This window comes from Brienomyrus brachyistius, chromosome 2 (assembly GCF_023856365.1).
Source record: "Brienomyrus brachyistius isolate T26 chromosome 2, BBRACH_0.4, whole genome shotgun sequence".
Taxonomy (NCBI): Eukaryota; Metazoa; Chordata; class Actinopteri; order Osteoglossiformes; family Mormyridae; genus Brienomyrus; species Brienomyrus brachyistius.
In genome coordinates this window covers 17,146,235-17,163,810 of record NC_064534.1, presented here as the reverse complement: position 1 = coordinate 17,163,810, position 17,576 = coordinate 17,146,235, and the positions used below count along the sequence as shown (strand labels likewise).

The 17,576-nt window shown below is 40.0% G+C and overlaps 1 protein-coding gene across 3 annotated transcripts in view; it reads left to right on the top strand.

Annotated features, from left to right (window-relative positions):
* Positions 1–528: 528 nt before the first annotated feature.
* The window catches only part of ehmt1a (euchromatic histone-lysine N-methyltransferase 1a), a 33,751-nt gene continuing 16,703 nt past the window's right edge, over positions 529–17,576 (top strand). The window contains exons 1-2 of one of the 3 annotated variants that reach the window (XM_048985433.1): positions 529–668; positions 12,981–13,049. The gene's annotated coding sequence lies outside the window, so the exon portion shown is untranslated. Of the gene's footprint in view, positions 669–5,826; positions 6,105–12,980; positions 13,050–17,576 lie in introns of those variants that run through there. The other 2 variants (XM_048985443.1, XM_048985454.1) reach the window with 2 other exon arrangements.

Genomic DNA, 17,576 nt, shown 5'->3' with positions numbered 1-17,576 from the left:
GCTATAACGCTAAACAGCTGAACTTCTAGAAACTATTCACTAGTACTAAAAATACAGGTTAAGTGTCTGTGATTATCCACAAACGCGTGTTTAGTACTGTGCATAATTTTGTAAAGTTTGTAAAAATTCCAATTCTGCAATTCGGCACAGCAAGTCTTTTTATGCGGTATCTTACGCATACATGGTTGCCAATTCTCACGCATCTGGCGTGACACGCAAGAAATCTTACTGCAAATATATATTATTCCATTATAAACCTAAAAATAGCTACATTAAAAACGTGGGGTTGATCTGCAAACCCTACAGACTATTTACAAGGTAATAAAACTGTTATAAACATGTAAATGTGTGTGCAGTCTTGTCTCAAATTGAAAATCTCACTTCAGCCAGCTGACCGAAGTTCACAAGCCTGCGCATAATGTCTCTTTACTGAGATACGGATAAGCAAATATTATAGCACGGTAAAACGAACTAAACAAACGGATATTTCATATATGTCACAAACAAATAAGTAAGTCTTGTACGTAGGGGGAAGCACAGCAACCCATTCATTCCTCCCTCTCCCCCAAGCCAAACACGCGGCTCGCACACGGAGGCGCTGACGTCACTGCTTAAGCAGGCAGCGACCGCGCGCAGCCTCGGGAGCCATGGTCCCGCTCCGAGCAGAGGTAAGGCGCAATGAAGCGCCGACCCCGCCGCCGCCGTCGTCGCCAACTTTTCCGCGTCGATACGGCTTGCGTTTTTCGCCGTGGTTTCGGGGTGGTCGTGGTGCCGCGCTTGAGGTCCAGCTTTAGCGCTTGGCCGGTGCCGGGAACCGTGCGGCGCGATTCTTTTTTTCTTTTTTAGATGGGGGGGCTCTGGTTTTCAAAGTGCCCGCCTGCCTTCCTCTATTCAAAACTCCGCTTTTTTTTGTCTGTGCACTTGGCTACTGAATTTCGGGGAATTGTTACCGAAATTAGGGTGGCCACTCGAAAGAGCGATTTATGGGGCCCTGTCACATGTATAGAACATAATATAAGTATGTGAAAATATGGAGACTGCTTCGGACATCCAGTGTCCAGGGCCCCGGTAGTATCCGGCCATGCAATTTCTGTTTCACTATCGAAATCCGAATTAATGTCACCCCAAAACAGGCTCGAGTTAATGTATGATCAGCTTGCTGGCTCGCTTGACGGACGCTCATCGTTATTATTCGATCGTTTTGAATTAAGGGCGTGTTGTGAATGATTTCATTAGATTGTTAATGATTTCCGTGGCTGGCTGGTTGTTGCACACTAGTTCACTTTCTACAGAAAAAGAGATGAACATCCAGCTTTTGTCGGTGAAACCATTAGGTCACCCTGGCAGATATGTATATATTTGTAAAAGAGTTTGTGTGCACCCCTGAGCGCCGCATCGACTGCATTAAAACATGCCCACTTGTGGGATTTGTATTTGTACATTCCAGTGATTTGTGATTTTAAAAAGCTTACAGATGAACGTAGCAGGTCCATGTCGCACCTTAGTCTAACGAGGAAATGTCACTCGTCGAAGTTATCAATCCTTGCAGAATCAGCATTGATAGTTAGCCGATACGGGTATGTGTTGCCCTAAACGTGCTGTGGTAGAGCTCGATTTTTGGATATATAACTGCATGTAGTTTTAAGATTGTTTCAAGATTACAAACGATGCAGTAGTACAGAATTTTATGTAACGTCTTTTACGTATTTTCTACATATGCAAGATGTGTATAGCTGCAGGGATCCGGCTACTCCCCCAACCATTATCAGGACAGGCGGTTAGGGAATAGATAAAACTTGAAATGTTTTTCTCCTTATGAAAGTCGTACACTTAAAATGCTAGTCTGGGTGCCAGGTTTTTGAAAATATAATGAAAATGTGTGTTTTTTTTTTTTTTTGTTTTCTCAAATTCTTAGACTGGCTGAATACTCTTATAGCCACATTTGTTGCTTTTCGGTTTACATGCTAAGTTTGGTCACCTTGTCTTTTTACTTAATTGTTTTTTTTGGAATGGGGGGGCTCAACAGATGGCGCTTATGAGTCGCTAGCGACTCAGTATGAGACGTGTCCGTATCTTCTTGTGATCTCCAATTAAATTTACAGCATCTAATTGGTAAATGTACTTATAGCCTGAAGTAGAGACTTTAGAAATGTAAATCAGACTGGTTACACGCTTCAAACGTTCAAGACAGGACTTGAAAGAGATAAAATGGGGAACTTGAAATTGAGCTGAGATGGTATATGAAATGTCCTCAATAGTCTGGTAGTTGAATTCCAAATTCCAGTAACTTCCTGGGTCCAGACCCATAAGTGCCATGTCACTGAGAACAACACACTGGTTCTCCAGCTCTGGGTCAGGCCATGCTTCACTGAACATGCTCAGCACTGCACCTGCTACAGTGGTGTAACAGGCTGCAGCACAGTGAAGTAGGTTTCACTCACTCACTAAGCACATGTGTCTCAGAATGAGAGATCAGCTACATCAGTGAGCTGTATGGGTGTGCCACTGTTTATTCACTTTTAAATTTTAAATTTGTAAATGGGCACAGTGGAATCCTCCTTCAGGTAGGGGAAACTTTACCTTTTAGCATTCCAGATGTGTATCGAACTGTTTGGTCACCATATTAATCCTTTTGGTCTTTCCTGTTGTGCTACTCGAAGAAAAGAATGAGACAGATCTCTAGTTTTTCTTTTGCAGATGTATTCTTGCCCCACATGAAAGATAAAATATTGAATTATACAGGATTTTCATTTTATTTATATATTTGTATTGGGCAGTAGATATTCTTTGGGATATTTTCATTATTAAGTTGACATCGCCTCCTATTTAAGTGCTACTGTTGATTTTAATTCTATGCAGTGGGACTTTTGTTTTGGGAGAATGCCGCTAAATTGACATTCTTGTGTTTATTGGGCAGCGTGTGGCTTCGCAGGTTGTCTGTGTGCCTGTGATTGGAAGGTTGTCAGTTTGAGCTCAGCTTTGGCAGAATAATCAATTCTGTGGGCCTTTCAGTGAGGCCCTTGAACCCCAGCTCTATGGGTGCTGCTATAGGTGGCTGCCCCTACTTTGTGTCATGGTGAGCAAGATCGGGTAGGCAAAAGGATAATTCCCCTACTGGGACCAATAGAGTGTCATTATTGAGGTGAGTGTCTCACTGGGCTAAGTCTCTGTGCCCATGATCTGTCGGTTCAAGGCCGGTTCAAGCCCTGGCCTTGGTAGAATAGTCACTTTGTCCCTTTGGCACTGATCATCTTGATGCTGACCCCTTCCTGGAATGTGAAATGCTGCTAAATGGCTAGCCTGACAAAGTGAGTGTCTGAGGGAGGGCTAAAGCCTGCCAGAATTAAAGTGCCATTTCTATTTCCTTAGTCAGCCCTGAGATCAACCACACCTGGCTTCACACAATTGCTTCTGTATTCTGATATGCAAGTGATTCATATCAGTAACTACTAACCATTGTTTGTCCACACATGCAGTTTTCAATCTTTTCCATTCCATATATGGAGGCTTTAGATTGATGTATGCACTGCAACATCTACACTATTTGCATATTAAATAAGCTCTTTTCTTCACTGTAATCACCATTTTAATTATTGTAAATAAATCATGAAATATCTCAGGCATGTGGTATTAGTTCCTGTTTTTTTAAGTACCCGTTTTATTTCTGCATCCTCTTCCACAGTACAATCATGGCATTGTTTTGATTACAGGTTAACAACAAAGTACTTGACTCAGAAAACAAAGGATTCTCCCTTAATTTGCAACTTGCATTTGTTCGAAGACCGATCTACCCAGTTCACTTTGTATCACAATTCAAACAATAGAAGAAATGTACCTGAGAGTTAATAAATTGTATGACTTAATTAGGATGAAATTTAACGTGTGCATTCATTTATGTTTGAACCCCTATAAATGATGGTTTAGTCCTTTATTAACCTCTGTCAAATATTCATACATGTGATCTCAGGTAGAGCAGCAAATGCAATAAAAATATACCCCTTTTATGCAAAAAGGATGATGCTGGATGCATGCACACACACAGAGACCTGTACTTGTATCTTTGTGGGGACTGTGCATTCATTTCTATGGGTAAGGCCCTAATCCCAATAATGCCAGCCTTAAACCCTACCCAGCCCTAACCTTAACCATAAGTAACCAAACAAAATACGAGATGTTTTTTTGATTGCAGTTACAGATGTTTATAAAATAGTTTTTCCCTTTGTGGGGACCGAAAGAATGGTCCTCACACTGTCAGAATAACAGGTTTTTATCACATTGTGTGGACATTTCAGGACACACTCCAGAACATGTTTGCACATGCAGAAGCAGTGGTCAATTGTCATGTTGTTAAAATATACATGATTTGCCCATAGTGCAATTCTGTAGCACTTTAGAAGGGATATAGACACCCAATAAAGTAAACCTGACTAACGACATGTGGCTTTCATCATTTAAACTTCCTCTTTGACACTGGCAGCCCAGCTTGTATGTGAATGTAAATTCGAAGGAACTAAACTGCTTATGCAAGTTAGGGTTGCAATGGGCCCGGAGTATACCCTCCATGGAATGTAGAGACGTTTTAGAGAGGCCAGTTAGTATATGTGGGGAAAAACCCATGTGACATGGGGAGAGCATGCAAACAGTAACCAATCAGTGGCGTCGTTCAAACTGACAGCACCGCTGAGCACTGAGACGCCGTGCCGACCCTCAAGGATTCATTCTGTTATTAAAAGCAGTTTTAACATTAGTAAAAATGAGTAGACCTTGCTCTATACGTGATAATCCATGCATGAGAAGGGCCAAGGTTGGGACTGAGGTTTAGCATCAAAGCGTATTCATAATCGACCGAAACTGTAAACATGCAGAGGGACAAAGCTGAGCCAGCAGGAAAGTCTGTGATGGGGATGATGCTATTTAGCACATAGGGGTTCCAAAGGCTGGAAGCTTAAATAGTTTTTTTTTCTCTTACATGCCCGTGTGTTTTCCCAGGTTTTGTAGATTATTATTGAATACTTAAATCATGGCTTGATGATGTATGACAACACCATAGATGATACCCAGCCAATGTCCATAGATCTGTCCCCCCCCCCACCAGTTTGATTTGTTATACAAGTCACATGCTGATTTTTGAAGTGGGCTTCATGTGGTTGTTTTGTGTTATGGATGTGTAGTGACAAATATCAGGACTCCCTTTAGCTGACAGTCACCAGCAGAAATGATCATGAGAATATTTGTATGCAAGCAGCAAATACGGCCCTTGGCTTGCAAAACTGCAGTGTTTCGGCGTAAAAATATTTGCATCACTCTGACAGAAGCTGCAGTGAATTCTGGGGCAATTGTATGTGCAGGACAGTGATCTGTCTTGTGAACGGAGGCGCTGTGGAAAGCAGATTCTCTTTTGTGCTTTGGTGCATTTGAGTAATGACTGAACCGCCACTTGTTAATTTTGGAACCATTAGGTATTTGTGGAGGGGTTCATGCTGGGTGTCTTTCAGGTGCAACTGCTACAGATTAGGGGAACCTTTTGGGTTTTTAAATTGAAATCAGTTTAATCACCTAGATTAATTCGTAAATTTTCAGAATTATCTTTGTTATTTTTAGCTTAAAAATAACCTTTTGTATTATTAATTTTTTTTAGATTTTAAAATCTAAAATCTCATGACCCTGACTAGGATAAGCAATTTGAAATTGGATGGTTTAAAATTATGATCTACCTATGAATACAGGAAGAACTTTGATTTGCCTTTAAATGAAAGATTATACTGTGGGAAATTTCATACTACATTAAAAAAATATGGGTGACATCATGTGCGCATCTGTGAAAAGTGCACTTTGATTTACGTGACGCCCAAGTACGCATTAATGCAGTGTGACCCATGAGGGTGTTCCTACAAGAGCAACTTGTTCATAAAATGGCTGCTTCTCTTTCAGCAGCAGTAGTGGTGCTAATGAGCATGCTCAGTGCTATGTCAGGGAAGATTTGTTGGAGAGCTCAGTCATGTGACCTTAGCGAGCTCTGTGCATGTGTGTAGTGCTCCCCTGTCTTCCCCAATCAATAGAAAGTCTCTGGATAAACCAGGTGCTATAGGTAAATGGGTGAAAAGGTAAGGATATTTTTTTATGCTCTCCTTGCTCTTGATCTGTTCTTCAGGAGTTCATTTCAGAGGCAGGCTGTTTTGTTCCTCGTGTCTTGGTTTTTGCTTTCTACTCATAGGTTAGTCATGGACGTTTGGGTTATATTGGTGAACTGTATTGTTTTGGCCTCAAAATATTCCGCAGAACATGAGTATAACTTTGTGTTCAATTCATTATGTTTGAGAGCTTTATGTTCGCAAGGTACAAAAGTTGCAACACTCTTTTATCTGATTTTCTTTTAATGTATTTTTTAGATATTGCTAAAAATGGTTGAAGAAGTCTGAGACTTGTGAGAGTGAAACATGCTTTTTGCTATTGTAATGGCTTCTAAAACCTAAAATGTCTACAAAAAAATGACAAAATAATCTTACCCTCTTTAAGAGAGTGTTTGTAACCTCTAACTCGTTAAATTGTAGAATGCTCTGCAAATTGGTGCCTCTTATCACGAATGTATTTAGCTATCAGAGGAAGCAGTAATTTATTATCATGGTCATGGAGTCCTGTTTAGTAAAAGTTATATGTCATGTTTCTAATATTGGAGCCTTGAGAATTTTTACTTGATTTTATATTTGTATGTTTCTAGTTGGAGTGATAAAAATTATTCTGACCTGCTTGCTCATTTTACAGAGTAGTTTATGGCGGGAGTTTCACCCAGCGGTTTTTTTCTTTTTTTTTAAATGATCAGTGTTTTACCAGGCTAGAGCTCTTCAAGCTGTGCTCTCATGCATAATGCATTAGCCTCCCTTGGTAAATGTGCTGTGACCACTGCTTTCTCCAGGTATCTGTGTGGAACACATTACATTTTTTTCAGTCCTGTATGTTCTGGGTTTTATATTGGATGTGTATGCACTGTGCCAGCTGGGGGCTTGAGCAGGGATGAGCTGTACTTTCAGAAAACGGTTTATTTGCATCTCTCTTTCGGGTTCGATTGGCCTGCATTGTTGTTGATCTGAATTTAGTTATGGTAAATCTCCCATTATTACAAATTGTTTGAATTATTGTTTTGAAATGTCGGCTATTGGTCAGGAAGCTGTCTTGTGCAAAAGGCAGCACATTGGTCTTAACGGTGTTCCATTAGTATGATAACTCAAAAAGTATTTGTCAAGTGTTTTCCAAACTTTGCAATTTTGAGCTAATTTTGAGTCAAATCACACTAGAATGGAAGCAATAGAGCTGAGTGATAGGAAAGAGAAGAGCAGCCTCAGACACAATTCTGTTAACTCAATATCTCAAATGTTTGGGTCTGTTTACCACTTCACAGAAACATTATATGGATGAACATCTGACTGATCCTTAGTGTGGGACATTTACACTAAAACTGAAACAGTGGTGCTTGGTTATAGCAAAGGAAGGAGAGGGTGGCTGCAGGAAAAACCTTGATGTTGTGAACCTATTAACAGTCAAATTATTTTATGGATCTTTTTTTACTTCTTAGGAACATTGCATAGGTGGTGTTCTGGGACATACCAAAATTGAAGCAATGTGTGGAAGCAGCAGGGGTTTCAATGGGGGAAAGAGGTAATAGGTCTGTTGGGGAATATATTGTCATTATTCCAAAAGCTAGCTTATTTGGCAGATAATAGATCAACATAACAAGCTGACAGGTGTCAAGAACCTAATTTTGGTGCAAGTTCAGTTAAGCTAAACTTCCAGTGATTGAATAAGACTGTATGCAAGATAGTTGTGGGAACCTACAATGTTGCCTGGTACAATGTCCTTTGGATAAGAAAGTAAAGAAAAGAAAGAAAATAACATAATTTTGATAATTATGGGATACTGATGGTAATACTTGGCCGATTAGACGTATGGTTGGGTATTCAAATTTGTGGATTGTATCAGCCTCCAAACCCTGAAAGTAACAAGTTGTTTTCAGTAATGCATATATTTGGTTTAAAACTCTCTTGGCAGTGTTAACATTTTCATAATCTGCTTGATCCTACTTTGCTCCAAGGGGTTAACATGCGAGAGGCCTGATGATTTCAGGTACTGTGTAGCACACAGAAAAATCCTAGATTCCAGACTTCGGCTTTTTGAATGGGCTTCAGCACAGAGTCATTGTATGCACTGCATCAAAGTGCCATCTTTGCCTGCGCTGATTAAAGATGTTCTAAGATGGTTTGTGTTTTTTTTTGTCTATCTTTATGAATGAGGGTTTACTTTTTGGGATGCTTTTGAGCACTGTGCCATAAGCCATTGGCAGCTCATGAAATGGCTGAGTGCAATCATAAGTGTCGTGTTCACTGAACATGTACTATTCAAGCCTTGCAAAGGAACCAAAAGAGGGAGCAGCCTGGTCACATGACCACAGCTGAATGCATTGTGGGCCGGAGAAGGAGACAGGAATACCTCTCTCTCTCTCGGCATCTTTATTGCTCTCATCAATGCTGATCAATGGACACAACCAACAGACAGCAGGTATGAAACTAGCAGCCTCATTGAGTGAGTTAGGGGAGAAGGAGGGCTGGGCGATATGACCTCAAATCAATATCACGATTAATTAAACATTTGACCTCTTACTATTAACGAATTATTGTTTTTTGTTTTTTTGCTCTCATATTGCATTGCTAAGGTTTGTACTGTAAATGTGCTGAACTGTTAAAGCTGGGATAATGAATATATAATGAAATCTTTGATTTTCAAATAATTGAAGGAAATGCGGAGATGAACCATTTATTGATTATTCATTGAATATTTCAAACTGAAATCAAAGCACAAATCGCTTGAAATGACATCTTATGAAAAAGGTAACATTTTAGTTTTAATGTAAAAAGTTCCCTGAAAAAGTAGAAATTAAGTAGTTTGCATTTCTTGCAAACAAAATAAACCATTTATCACGTCTGTCTGGGTGTCATTGATCACTATATGCAGATGATCATTATCTGATTTTTTTTTCCTTGTCTCAGGCAGATTAACATCTAATTGACATTTGTACATTTATTACAAAAATTAGCTTAGCTATTTACTGTATTTTATTGACTTTCAAAATACGGTACAGCTGTTCCAAACGTGCACACATTACTGAACTGTGTATAATTCAAATATGCTTTAATACAGTACAGTGCAGTACATAATATAGTTTATTGTAGTTTCGCTGCTGCATCTCTGTTCGTTTTTGGCAGTTTGATTAACTTTGAGTCTATATCTGTAGCTGAGAGAAAATTACTTTTTTTCATCTAGTTTTCTGTGCACACGGCAGATAGTTAGCCAGGAGTAGATGGGTTACCGGAGGGTGACGTAAGCAAGTAAAAAAAAAAAAAATTACTGTAATTTGTACATAACATATAGAAAAAATTAAAGACCCAAAATGAACACTGTAAATGGACTACTTGATTACTATATCAATTTATTTAAACATAATTTGTACAGGAATGATTGTATCCCAAGATTTCGATCCATGTAGGTGGTTGACTGCTATAACCGTATTCACTATAAGTGGGTTTCAATGTATTTTAAATATCGCTAGTGTTGAAACCAACTGGTGATATTACCTTTGGTAGCTGAAACTGTTTTTCCATTCTGTTGTATTGACTTTTGACCTCTTTGTTCAGTGTCCTCTTCACTAAAGCCACAATGTGATCAAATGACACACGGCATTTTTCTTTGGTAGAAGCTGCTCAGTTGGCTTGGTGTTTGAGTTCGCCCCTATGTTCCTTTCATGTCACAGACTGGATGGGACAGAGTCATGTGACAACACACTTGGTAGTATATTTTTAAGGAACAGTACATGAACACACACTGGGGAAAGTATTTACCCTACTGTAGCCTCAGTGTGCATCGCTGCTTGTTTTTAATGGACCTTTTGGGACTTGTGTAGACTTGAAGCCACCTGGGGTTTAGAACATGCTGTGGAGACACAGCTTTAACACTGAGCACCCCTGCTGAGGTAAGAGGTAACTTCAGTTAGGAAACTGATAATGAGACCACTGAAGAGGAGAAGGTTGGAGAAATCTGGAGAAACCAAGATTCTTGTGGTCTCATTGGACGATTTGTTATGCCTGCCTTCAGATCTGGATGCTATAGATGAAAACAACCCCGCATTGCCCATATGAGGTTTGGCTTTAAATAGTATATTCACACCAGTTATATCACTGAGTCTATACTGGCGCTGAGATGCAGCTGGTATGTCTTCAGGAACAACTGTAGCATTTCCCCAGTCTTGTGGATGGAGTGCTTTTAGTGTTTATAAATGTAATAATGTTCTGGGTGAAGTGTGTTCTCGGAATGGGCGACAGAAAACTCTCGATGAGTGTACAGCAGGAAAAGCAACTGGTTTCAGTTACAAATTTCCAAAGCAACTGAGTGACTCTGAATGTGCCAGGGTTAGCAAATGCAAATCGCATCTTTTTCTAAAAACTGTCAGTATATTTCAGGATGGTGGATTGACCTAACTGTTTGCTGTGATTTTTGTAATCTGCCCACGCACAGTTTAGGAAATCCAGCCCTACTTGGCGTTCCACCCTCCACTGCACACCACTCATGCCACCTTTTAAAGAAATCTAGAATTGGGATGGCTTCTGCAGTAGACATTCTGGTTATGAAATGGCCGTGATCTGCAGGATGCCATGATCTACCACTATACTGAGCATGCTCCCAAGTCAGCCTGTAGGGGGAGGGCCAGAAAGCAGCAGTGGACATGCTCAGATTAGCTGCGCCATAAATAATCACTAGCTTGCCTTCCCTGTATTGGAACCGAAGACCGAAATCCCTGTGTGACTTGCTTTTTCCTAGCCTAGTCAGTGTTTTTACTGTAAGTAAACCTGGTGAAAAGATCTGTGCTGAAAATCATAGATCACAATTTACTGAAGCTCTTTCTCCCTCTGGTGGTCAGAAAACACCCTTTGCTGAATTCTTGCTTGGTTTCTTCATAGGCCATGTGAACCTGAAGGTTGAATTTGAAAGCAGTATATCTGTGTTTGTTGCTGAGAAGCAGGTTATAGCTGAAATCCATATATTTGTCCTGTTTTAGTGATGTTCTTGGAAACTGCTTCCCTTTTTGTCAAGAGATGACCTGTCAGAATGTAAATGGACTTGATTTACCTTGGGTACCATTAACGGAGCTTTTTCTTATCTATGTGGAGAAGGTTGAATTTTAGAGCTCTCTGCAAAAAGAATCCATGTTTTTTTTTTCCTCAAATAACACTTTTTCGTTTGACTTTATATTTATCTGCGGTATAGTATCTGAAGGGCTAGGTAACAAGACATCATATTCTTGAACCCCTTCATGAATTAGGACTACCCTGCACTTTACTGTTGCTTTCCGTACTGGTATCACGTCTCTCTCAAGCTTCGTTGGATGCTTTGCTGTTTTTCTTTTTATAGATGTTTACTGTGACTTTGCTGAGCTTTAAGACTCTTAGTTAGGATCCGGTTTTGGTAGTTCGTCTTCTGTACCTTTTAGAGATGTTCCAGGCTAATGTCAAAGGTTGGAATCCAGGCCAATCCAGCATATTTTTTAATTGATCGTTGTCGGCCACGGCAGCCCGATCAAAAGCCCAATCTGTTTACTTTCAAGTTTAATTTTGCATCCATCCGATTTACATCTGTTGTTCAGTTCTGTATGGTTCCATCACATGCTACAGGGAGCTAGAGTCATGTGGCTTGAAACCACATACTATCAAGGTGTCGGCCGTGTGGAAATCCTTTAAATTGGAAACTCAAAGTAGCCCAACAGCTATCTGCAATGTCTGCTGCTACCTCCTCTCGAAAGGATGGCATTGCAGAGTGTTGTTTAATACAAAGGATCTAATTAGACACTTGGAGAAACGTCATAAGGAAGAATACTGTGAAAATGCAAGGCTTAGTCCGAAGAAGAATACAACACATACTGCATGTGTATGTATATTTAAGTATTTATTGAAAGAGCAAATCGGCACTTCAAATCGGAAGATATAAATATTTAATTGATCAGGTACCAAAAAAGTGGATCAAGACATCCCTACTACATTCACTAATCTTGCAGAAGTTGATGTAACGGTCAACATATCGAAGGAATTAACCTGTATCATTTGTGACAGGGGATTGTTAGCAGTAGGATGAAGCCAGAAAAAGAGACCTTTGAAAGGAAGATACCAAACAATAATGGTACTGCAGGGCCCTGAATGACAACTTGAGATTAAAACATTACCTGATAAACAGGCCTAAAACTTCTCTCAGTACATCTGCTAGAAACGTGGAGGATTTGTACAGCCTGAGATGCATTCCACTTGGGATTCATGTAAGGAGAAAGCTGTATGCAAAGCTTATTGGATGTTCAGTGAGTGGAGAGAGAGGCCATGTTTCTATGTAGAGCAAAGCTATACTGGCATTTGGTAGTAAACCTGTATGCTGACAAAACCGAGATGAAGACTTTTATAGTAAGAAGTTTGCCTTGGACACTTTTTCCTGATCCCTTTGGTGGTGGGCAGTACGTTTCCTTTGATATGTAGGCGATGCATGTATACTAAAGATGTTTGATTTAATTTTTTTTTTATTGTCCACATAATCTAATGCGCTTGTAATTTGGAACCCTGAGAAACCACCCTTCTGTTTCGGACTCCTGGAAAAGCTTTGTCTCTCCTCCTCACAAAGCACCCTAAGTCCTTTATTCTATAGATACAAACTGTAAAACTTCTGATTCACTAAGGCTTTTTAAAAATTGTTGATATGTTTATGGATTGAAGCTTAACCTATGTAGCCTTAAGATATTTATATAATTTAAATATAGTGTTTTAGGAGGAAAGTGTCGCATGTCAGTGTCCTGGTTTTTCTTGTGTGCCCTCAAATGAATTGCACAAGTACTTAGTATAAATTGACTCTTCTGTTTTAAGCTCTCACAGTATGCTGTGCATCTGTGTTTGTTTCCGCAGCTGTGTGTCTAGGAGCCTTTTACACAGCGAACCCTCTGTCTGTATGCAGTCGCACCCCTTCGCCTGTTGGTAAGTTCTGCTTAGATCTGAGATCTTTTTTTTGCGTTTCAGCTAAACGGTTTTGTGGGTTTCTGAAGAAATACGGGTATGTGGTGAAATGTAGCCGCCTCATTCGATGAGTTGTCTTTCCAGGAACGGCCATTTTTGTCTTGTGAAAAGGTACTTAATGCATGTGTGTGTCTGTGTGTCTGTCTCTAGTTTTCTTGTCGACGTTCCCCACCTGCAAGCTCTCGGCTTGATGCCTCAGTTGTCTGTGGTCTATAATCAAGGGTGTCTTGCGCTATCCAACCCCAATGTGTTTAATAGGACTCCTGGTGTGGACAGTACAGCAGGGATGGGGTGGGTGTTGGGAGACACATGTGTCTTAAAATAATGATCAGGTTGAATTAAAACACAGAAAAAGATGCATGTTGATTCCGATAGAAGCAAAGTTGTAATTTGAGATGAAATATTTTCCCATCAGCAGGCATGGATGTCACCGCTGCCTTTCCTTCAAGTGCTTAGAAACTGAGTGTCTAACCTTCTAATTTGGACTACAGCAGTGATTTAAACTTGCTATATATGTGATGTGTTACTCTTTCCCAGATAAATAAGAATATTAACATGGGCCATACAGGTTTGTCAGTGTAGGGGGATGGTGGACGTTTAAATGGCATTGTGACGTAATTTCATCAAATATGCAGCAACACCAGATGGTATGGACAACAATTAACAAGCATGAGGAAGGTGGTAGAACTTCTGTAGCATCAGTTAATAGATACATCTTGGGGGCAGAGAGTCATCTGAGATGTATTGCCAACACTCGTAATACTCACCTGTGGCTTGCTGAGTAGTAGTGGACACAGTAGGTCTGCCATTGAATGATTTGTATGTTTTCGATGGGAGTGCGGAACAGAGGTAAAATTGACTTTTGAAAATTGCGTAGAACATTTTCGCATAGAAATCTGCAGCTCTTGATTCCTTGTTGGGTAAGGCTACATATTCTCAGCAGTTGATAAATTTGCGACTGGCGTGACAGGTCCTTATTCCAGTTGGATGCCATACAGGGAATCAGTGCGTGCTGCCACCGAATCTCTGCTGAAATGAGATTAAATGGAAGTGCTGTGCTGTGTATTATTCGACCTCCCAGGAAATCATCACGGGTGAGTTGTGCTGCTTTGGAGCACTTTTCTGGTTTATTGGTAGAGCTCCCCTCTAATATTCCATGAGAAGGAGTGACAGAGAAGGGACATTGAAAGTCATGAGGGTTTGGAGTGATGCTTATCTCAAACTTTCTCTTATCTCATCTAGCTTTCTGTAAGCACATTGTATTCAACCACCATTTACATATACTAATACCTGTGTGTACCACGCAAGTAAAAAAAAAAAAAGTAATCTTTTTAGTAATAGTAATGTGTTCTTTTTTTACTGCATTAGAAACACCAGTCTAGAAGGCAGAACCGAAGGCCAGGTCATAAATCTTTTGGTTATCTTGTTGTGTATGTGTGTAGCCTATCTGGTTAACACCAGACATCATAACATCAATAGTTAACTGTTGATGTTATGTCTACTAGTACATAAGTCTTAACAGTTATATAACACAGTTTGTTTGAATCCAGTTTTAGCCCAAAAGGAACAGATTGATGAATGTGTACCTCCCATTTTGGGTGGTTTATTCCAAAAATCCCAACAAAAGGCCGACATCATATTGTAATTTTGCTGTTGTGTTCAGAGCTCTGATGCACTGAGTCTTTGACCCCGTATGTCTGCCTCCTGGCTTCCTTCATCAGGGTAGCATTGCCACTGTCCTGCACAGGCTTTTGCTGATGTGTATAAAGTGCTCTCTGAATCGCGTTCACTGTCCTTTTCACTAAAAACATTGATCTTTTCTCATAATTTAACAATAACAAGGCCTGATCTGAGACCATGGACTTTCAGTCTCTGCCGGTTTTTTTTTTTTTTTGTCCCAATGCTGTGTAATATTAAAAATACTTGTGTGTTGTGTAATATACAAGTACAAATTAGAATTTGAAAATACATCAGATTTTGTAAAAATAAATAAATAAAATAAGAAATTGGCGCGCTCATAAGTGATTGTAATGAACTGTGTTCCAGCTGTAGCTTTAATTTCCCTGCAGCTTAACTCGGTTTAGTATATTTAATTTTTATTACCAGAAAACACTGAAAATACTGAAATCTTAAATAAATGCAGAATTTCTTTATAAATTAAACTCACAGCCACCACTGGTTAAAATAAATCCATATTCATCTGGGACACACCGGTAAACCCAGAATGGAATATGAATAGCTACACATAAATACAAACAAGCGCATGCAGTTATTTACAATGATGTTAACAAGAAGCCTCATGTATGAAGTCAAATGAGAGCAGCCCATGTAATCCCACTGCGCCTGTCTGAGCTGTTTATACATGTCATCCACGTTGGGATGGTGCTATCAAAGCGGCTTTAGAAGTTGCTTCTCGGCTGGGTAGATTCTGGAGAATTCTCTTCATTGCATGATCTGGGGACAGACACAACAGTGGAAGAACATGTCAATGCCATACACACAGAGAGGAGGTGGGATTCAGACCAACTGGAGGTGTGCAGGACTTATGCCCACAGAGAGAAACAGATTGATAAATGCAAATGGCAGGTATCTCCTACTGATACTATGCTGAAATCAGAGCCTTTCCTCAAACTTCATCCCACTCTTTCATACATGAGCCTCCAATCTGTTCCTGTGCACGTTTATTTACATTCTTCTTCCCATCTTTCCTCTTTTGTCCAATGTAAACAAAGTCTGTCTCGTTCTCATCTGTTGTAACTCTGATTCAGCCACAGCCTGGCCAGCCTTAGTTTATGACAATACCGTAAGATCTTCCTGAAATTTTCTGCTTGATGTATCTTCATCCTTGAGCGCGGAGTTTCCAGTTTTATTGATCCAGCATGAGTATTTGTGTGACCTTAATTATTAGGTCAAACCTCTTTTACAAGCTGCCAAAAATGCATGGCACACAGGAACACAAATGGTTTGTTAAAGTAAGTTTTAAAATAATAGATTGAAGCCAATTTTACTTAAGGGCATTTAAATGCCTGACCTTGTCATGACCATAGCTGTTTCCCTGATACCTTTCACAGCTTCCTCCGGGGGGTTGGGGGTGGTCGTTTCTGCAGGGCCCCGCAGCCCCAAAGCCTAACATGACTGGTCTCCCGAACAAATAAGTTTGAGAAATGCTGCTCTAAGCCTTTGTTTGGAGCCTAGCCTCCACTTTTGCTGCAAAATGCCTCTGAATGATTAGGCACTCTGCATTGCCGATTTAAATTTTTTTACATTATTTATTATTATTATTATTGTTTTGATTTATGAACAAAGCACATAAATTGCCTGGGTTTTCTCATCACAGTTCCAAAACCAGCACATTTCGAAGGAATTACATCCATCTGTCCTTTCAATCTGGTTTTTATCCCTCAAGATGGAGGCATTTGGAATCACTAGCCAGTGACAACCCACCAGCCAGAACCCTCACAATTATTAATGCCTAAACCAGATCTGACCTGGATATCATTACGTAAATGCCAAGTTTAACACGCACCCAGAGTCTTGTACATATTACAAGGGTAGGCAAGCCTGATCCTGGGGAACCAGTATCCAACAGGTTTTCTGGCCTACCAGATGAATCACTATTTACCTGAGATCAAGTATGATTCATCAGAGTCCAGGTAGAAAAGAAAATCTGCTGGATACTGGCACTGCTGGTTCAGGGTTGCCTACCACAGATATATTAGTTCTGTAGGGGTGGTGTGTACCTTTGTGGTTTCGTGTCCACAAAATCATTCGGCACCAAAATGGCCTCATTACTCTGTCATAGGAAACAAAACTTTGCAGTTTTAATCATAATGGTTCTATGGGAACTGGTTACTAAATGACCCTGCTCTCTGGCTTCAAGATTTCTTTAGTTGGTGTGTGCGTGCATGCGTCTATATATTACATAGTCTCTGTTCCGGGATCCATAAAGTACCTCTATTCTATATCTTTGAGTTCTTGCACAAATCTATGGAAAACTGCAGTTCTGTTATGAGTATCCCGAAAGCTTTGTAATGCCAAGTAGTTTATCTGTCACGTAAATTGTAAAGCAGCGAGTGTTTGTTGAAACCCTTTGTAACAAAAGTAGCTTATATTGCTCATAAATTTACAAGTACTCCAACCTACTCTTTATTTTCTTCATTTTTCTATTGCCTGCTGTGCTGTCCGGGAGAACACTTGCCTGTTGTGCTATTACAGAGACATAAATTTTGCCCAGTATATATCAGAAAAGCACATTGACGCTCTTTTTATACATCATAATGCTGATAAAGACATCATAATAAGGTCAATGTTGCAGTATAAAATTACGATGTTGCCGATATGCAACCATCAACATTGCGACTAAGTGGCCTGAGAATATACATGACGCTTAAATTAGATCCAGCTTTGGAGTGTGTCAGATGGCAAAGGATGGTGCGTTTGCTGGTTGCTGGTAATTGGGAGACCCCAGGCACCCTCTTAGAGAATACC